A 7,270-nucleotide genomic window follows, 5' to 3' on the forward strand; every position below is an offset into this window, starting at 1 on the left:
GAATAGTGATTGAGTCAAAGAGAAAACAAGAAGAAAAGTTTAAAAGTATCTTCAGACAAACAAAAATGAAAACATAGCATGCTAAAAACTATGGATGCAGGAAAGGCAACATGAAGAAGGAATTTTTTAGTGATAAGTGGCTACACTAAAAAAAAGAGTACAAATAAACAACCTAATTTTATACTTCAAGGAACTAGAAAAAGAAGAACTAAGCTCAAATTTAGCAAAAGGAAGGAAATAACAAACATCAGAGCAGGAGAAACAGAGACTAGAAAGACAATAGCAAAGACCAAAGAAACTTTAACTAGAATAAGAAAAAGGAGAAGACACAAAATCAGAAATAGACATTACAACTGATAATACAGAAACACTAAAGATCGTAGGAAACTACTATGAATGATATATGCCAACAAATTAGACACTAGAAGAAACAGATGAATTACTAGAAACACACAAGCTACCAACATTGAATCATGAAGAGAAATTCTGAACAGAATAATAAGAAAATTGAATTAGTAATCAAAATCTTCCAACAAAGAAAAATCCATGATGATGGCTTCATTAGTGAATTCTAATTCACTAACTAAACTAACTAATTCTAATTCACTAACTAAACATTTAAAGAAAATTAATAGTAATCCTTTTCAAAATCTTCCAAAAATTTGAAGAAGAATGAACACTTTCAAACTTACAAGGCCAAAAATATCCTAATATCAAAACCAGACAAGAACACGACAAGAATTCTTAGAGCAATATCCCCGATGAACATAGACGCAAAAATCCTCAACAAAATACCAGCAAACCAATTTCAACAGTACATTAAAGGAATCATGCACCATGATCAAGTGGGATTTATTCCTAGGATGCAAGGATGGCTCAACATATGCAAATCAATAAGTATGCTACACTGCATTAACAAAATGAAGGATAAAAAATCACTTGACCATCCCAATATACGCAGAAAAACATCTGACAGAATTTAGCATCCTTTCATGTTAAAAACTCTCAACAAATTAGGTACAGATAGAAGGTATCCCAACATAATAAAATCCATTTATGGATAACCCTATAGCTAACATATTCAATGAGAAAAAGCTGAAAGTTTTTCTTGTAAAATCAGGAACAGAACAAGGATGCCCATTATCCCCAGTGATAAAATTCAATAGCAAAAAAAAAAAAAAAAAAAAAAAAACAAAAAAACACCCACAATCCAATTAAAAAATGAGCAAAGTACTTGAACAGATATTTTTTCTAAAGAAGACATCCAAATGGCTAAAAGGTACATAAAAAGATACTCAGCATCACTAATTATCAGGGAAATGCAAATCAAAACCACAATGAGGTATCATCTCACATTTGTTAGGGTGGCTATTATGAAAAAGACCAGTGGTAACAAATAATGGCAAAGTTATGAAGAAAAGGAAACACTCATACATGTGTTGTTGGGGAATGTAAACTGGTACAGTCACTATGGAAAACTGTATGGAAATTCCTCAATAAATTAAATTGAACTACCACATGATCCAGCAATCCCATTTCTTGGTATATATCCAAAGGAAGTAAAATCATTATTTCAAGGAGTTATCTGTACTCACATGTTATTCACAATAGCCAAGATTGTGAACCCAGGTATCCTTCAAAGGATGCAGATAAAGAAAATGTGATGTATATATACACTGGGACATTATTCAGCCTTAAGAAAATAGGAAGTCCTGTCGTTTACAACAACATGGATTAAAAAGGGCATTTCACCAGAAATAAGCTAGATAGAAGACAAATACTTCATGTTACCCTTTATATTTAGAAACTTAAAAAAAAAAAAAAAAGGCTAGAAACAGAGTTAATATTGATCATGCCTATATAAGGAACAGTAATCCCAACAGTATGGTGTTTGGAGATCTTCCAGGTTGGCAAATATACCCACTCTGAGAGGATGATGCACCCCAACTCCACAGCAACAGAAGCTTCTGTACCGGGGCTTTTCCAGACCTCACTCCTCAGCTAGCTGCTCATGTGTGCTCTTCATCATATCCTTTAGAAACTGAGTAGAAAGTTGATTTCCAGGGGCTGAGAGAAAATGGGAGGGAACAGGCAGGTGAAAGGATGTTTATTTATTTATTTTTATATGTGTATGCTTTTTTTTTTTTAATATTGTATTGGTTTTGCCATACATCAAAATGAATCCGCCACAGGTATACATGTGTTCCTCATCCTGAGCCCTCCTCCCTCCTGCCTCCCCATACCATCTCCCCAGGTCGTCCCAGTGCACCAGCCCCAAGCATCCAGTATCATGCATCGAACCTGGACTGGCAACTCATTTCATATATGATATTATACATGTTTCAATGCCATTCTCCCAAATCATCCCACCCTCTCCCTCTCCCACAGAGTCCAAAAGACTGTTCTATACATCAGTGTCTCTTTTGCTGTCTCGTACACAGGGTTATTGTTACTATCTTTCCAAATTCCATATATATGCGTTAGTATACTGTATTGGTGTTTTTCTTCCTGGCTTACTTCACTCCGTATAATAGGCTCCAGTTTCATCCACCTCATTAGAACTGATTCAAATGTATTCTTTTTAATGGCTGAGTAATACTCCATTGTGTATATGTACCTCAGCTTTCTTGTCCATTCATCTGCTGATGGACATCTAGGTTGCTTCCATGTCCTGGCTATTATAAACAGTGCTGTGATGAACACTGGGGTACACGTGTCTCTTTCAATTCTGGTTTCCTCAATGTGTATGCCCAGCAGTGGGATTGCTGGGTCATAAAGCAGTTCTATTTCCAGTTTTTTAAGGAATCTCCACACTGTTCTCCATAGTGGCTGTACTAGTTTGCATTCCCTCCAACATTGTAAGAGGGTTCCCTTTTCTCCACACCCTCTTCCAGCATTTATTGCTGGTAGACTTTTGGATCACAGCCATTCTGACTGGCGTGAAATGGTACCTCATTGTGGTTTTGATTTGCATTTCTCTGATAATGAGTGATGTTGAGCATCTTTTCATGTGTTTGTTAGCCATCTGTATGTCTTCTTTGGAGAAATGTCTATTTAGTTCTTTGGCCCATTTTTTGATTGGGTCATTTATTTTTCTGGAATTGAGCTGTAGGAGTTGCTTGTATATTTTTGAGATTAGTTGTTTGTCTGTTGCTTCATTTGCTATTATTTTCTCCCATTCTGAAGGCTGTCTTTTCACCTTGCCTATAGTTTCCTTTGTTGTGCAGAAGCTTTTAAGTTTAATTAGGTCCCATTTGTTTATTTTTGCTTTTATTTCCAATATTCTGGGAGGTGGGTCATAGAGGATCCTGCTGTGGTGTATGTTGGAGAGTGTTTTGCCTGTTCTCCTCTAGGAGTTTTATAGTTTCTGGCTTTACATTCAGATCTTTAATCCATTTTGAGTTTATTTTTGTGTATGGTGTTAGAAAGTGTTCTAGTTTCATTCTTTTACAAGTGGTTGACCAGTTTTCCCAGCACCACTTGTTTAAGAGATTGTCTTTAATCCATTGTATATTCTTGCCTCCTTTGTCTAGGATAAGTTGTCCATATGTGCATGGACTTATCTGGGCTTTCTATTTTGTTCCATTGATCTATATTTCTGTCTTTGTGCCAGTACCATACTGTCTTGATGACTGTGGCTTTATAGTAGAGCCTGAAGTCAGGCAGGTTGATTCCTCCAGTTTCATTTTTCCTTCTCAAGATTGCTTTGGCTATTCGAGGTTTTTTGTATTTCCATACAAATTGTGAAATTATTTGTTCTAGCTCTGTGAAGAATACCATATATAGCTTGATAGGGATTGCATTGAATCTATAAATTGCTTTGGGTAGTATACTCATTTTCACTATATTGATTCTTCCAATCCATGAGCATGGTATATTTCTCCATCTATTAGTGTCCTCTTTGATTTCTTTCACCAGTGTTTTACAGTTTTCTATATATAGGTCTTTAGTTTCTTTAGGTAGATATATTCCAAAGTATTTTATTCTTTCCGTTGTAATGGTGAATAAAATTGTTTCCTTAATTTCTCTATTTTTTCATTATTAGTGTATAGGAATGCAAGGGATTTCTGTGTGTTAGTTTTATATCCTGAAACTTTACTATATTCATTGATTAGTTCTAGTAATTTTCTGGTGGAGTCTTTAGGGTTTTCTATGTAGAGGATCATGTCATCTGCAAACAGTGAGAGTTTTACTTCTTTTCCAATTTGGATTCCTTTTATTTCTTTTTCTGCTCTGATTGCTGTGGCCAAAACTTCCAAAACTATGTTGAATAGTAATGGTGAAAGTGGGCACCCTTGTCTTGTTCCTGACTTTAGAGGGAATGCTTTCAATTTTTCACCATTGAGGATAACGTGTGCTGTAGGTTTGTCATATATAGCTTTTATTATGTTGAGGTATGTTCCTTCTATTCCTGCTTTCTGGAGAGTTTTTATCATAAATGGATATTGAATTTTATCAAAGGCTTTCTCTGCATCTATTGAGATAACCATATGGTTTTTGTTTTTCAATTTGTTAATGTGGTGTATTACATTGATTGATTTGCGGATATTGAAGAATCCTTGCATCCCTGGGTTAAAGCCCACTTGGTCATAATGTATGATCTTTTTAATGTGTTGTTGGATTCTGATTGCTAGAATCTTGTTAAGGATTTTTTGCATCTATGTTCATCAGTGATATTGGCCTGTAGTTTTCTTTTTTTGTGTGGTATCTTTGTCAGGTTTTGGTATTAGGGTGATGATGACCTCATAGAATGAGTTTGGAAGTTTACCTTCCTCTGCAATTTTCTGGAAGAGTTTGAGCAGGATAGGTGTTAGCTCTTCTCTAAATTTTTGGTAGAATTCAGCTGTGAAGCCGTGTGGACCTGGGCTTTTGTTTGCTGGAAGATTTTTGATTACAGTTTCAATTTCCGTGTTTGTGATGGGTCTGTTAAGATTTTCTATTTCTTCCTGGTTGAGTTTTGGAAAGTTGTACTTTTCTAAGAATTTGTCCATTTCTTCCTCGTTGTCTATTTTATTGGCATATAATTGCTGATAGTAGTCTCTTATGATCCTTTGTATCTCTGTGTTGTCTGTTGTGATCTCTCCATTTTCATTTCTAAATTTATTGATTTGATTTTTCTCCCTTTGTTTCTTGATGAGTCTGGCTAATGGTTTGTCAATTTTATTTATCCTTTCAAAGAACCAGCTTTTGGCTTTGTTGATTTTTGCTATGGTCTCTTTTCTTTTGTATTTATTTCTGCCCTAATTTTTAAGATCTCTTTCCTTCTACTGACCCTGGGGTTCTTCATTTCTTCCTTTTCTAGTTGCTTTAGGCATAGAGTTAGGTTATTTATTTGACTTTTTTCTTGTTTCTTGAGGTATGCCTGTATTGCTATGAACTTTCCCCTTAGGACTGCTTTTACAGTGTCCCACAGGTTTTAGGTTGTTGTGTTTTCATTTTCATTCGTTTCTATGCAAATTTTGATTTCTTTTTTGATTTCTTCTGTGATTTGTTGGTTATTCAGCAGCGTGTTGTTCAGCCTCCATATGTTGGAATTTTTGAGTTTTTCTCCGTTAACTGAGATCTAATCTTACTGCATTGTGGTCAGAAAAGATGCTTGGAATGATTTCTATTTTTTTGAATTTACCAAGGCTAGATTTATGGCCCAGGATGTGATCTATCCTGGAGAAGGTTCCGTGTGTGCTTGAGAAAAAGGTGAAATTCATTGTTTTGGGATGAAATGTCCTATAGATATCAATTAGGTCTAACTGGTCTATTGTATCATTTAAAGTTTGTGTTTCCTTGTTAATTTTCTGTTTAGTTGATCTATCCATAGGTGTGAGTGGGGTATTAAAGTCTCCCACTATTATTGTGTTAATTTCTCCTTTCATACTTGTTAGCATTTCTTACATATTGCGGTGCTCCCGTGTTGGGTGCATATATATTTATAATTGTTATATCTTCTTCTTGGATTGATCCTTTGATCATTATGTAGTGACCTTGTCTCTTTTCACAGCCTTTGTTTTAAAGTCTATTTTATCTGATACGAGTATTGCTACTCCTGCTTTCTTTTGGTCTCTATTTACATGGAAAATCTTTTTCCAGCCCTTCACTTTCAGTCTGTATGTGTCCCCTGTTTTGAGGTGAGTCTCTTGTAGACAACATATATAGGGGTCTTGCTTTTGTATCCATTCAGCCATTCTTTGTCTTTTGGTTGGGGCATTCAACCCATTTACGTTTAAGATAATTATTGATAAGTATGATCCCATTGCCATTTATTGTTTTGGGTTCAAATTTATTCACCCTTTTTGTGTTTCCTGTCTAGAGAATATCCTTTAGTATTTGTTGGAGAGCTGGTTTGGTGGTGCAGAATTCTCTCAGCTTTTGCTTGTCTGTAAAGCTTTTGATTTCTCCTTCATATTTGAATGAGATCCTTGCTGGGTACAATAATCTGGGCTGTAGATTATTTTCTTTCATCACTTTAAGTATGTCTTGCCATTCCCTCCTGGCTTGAAGAGTTTCTATTGAAAGATCAGCTGTTATCCTTACAGGAATTCCCTTGTGTGTTATTTGTTTTTTCCCTTGCTGCTTTTAATATTTGTTCTTTGTGTTTGATCTTTGTTAATTTGATTAACATGTGTCTTGGGGTGTTTCACCTTGGGTTTTTCCTGTTTGGGACTCTCTGGGTTTCTTGGACTTGAGTGATTATTTCTTTCCCCATTTTCACCTATTATCTCCTCAAGTATTTTCTCATGGTCTTTCTTTTTGTCTTCTTCTTCTGGGACTCCTATGATTCGAATGTTGTAGCGTTTACTATTGTCCTGGAGGTCTCTGAGATTGTCCTCATTTCTTTTAATTCGTTTTTCTTTTTTCCTCTCTGATTCATTTATTTCTACCATTCTATCTTCTAATTCACTAATCCTATCTTCTGCCTGTTATTCTACTATTTGTTGCCTCCAGAGTGTTTTTGATCTCATTTATTGCATTATTCATTATATAGACTTTTTTATTTCTTCTAGGTCCTTGTTAAACCTTTCTTGCATCTTCTCAATCCTTGTCTCCAGGCTATTTATCTGTGATTCCATTTTAATTTCAAGATTTTGGATCAATTTCACTATCATTATTTGGAATTCTTTATCAGGTAGATTCCCTATCTCTTCCTCTTTGGTTTGGTGGGCATTTATCCTGTTCCTTTACCTGCTGGGTATTCCTCTGTCTCTTCATCTTATTTATATTGCTGAGTTTAGGGTGTCCTTTCTGTATTTGGGCAGTTTGTGGAGTTCTCTTTATT

This window comes from Bubalus bubalis, chromosome 1 (assembly GCF_019923935.1).
Source record: "Bubalus bubalis isolate 160015118507 breed Murrah chromosome 1, NDDB_SH_1, whole genome shotgun sequence".
Taxonomy (NCBI): Eukaryota; Metazoa; Chordata; class Mammalia; order Artiodactyla; family Bovidae; genus Bubalus; species Bubalus bubalis.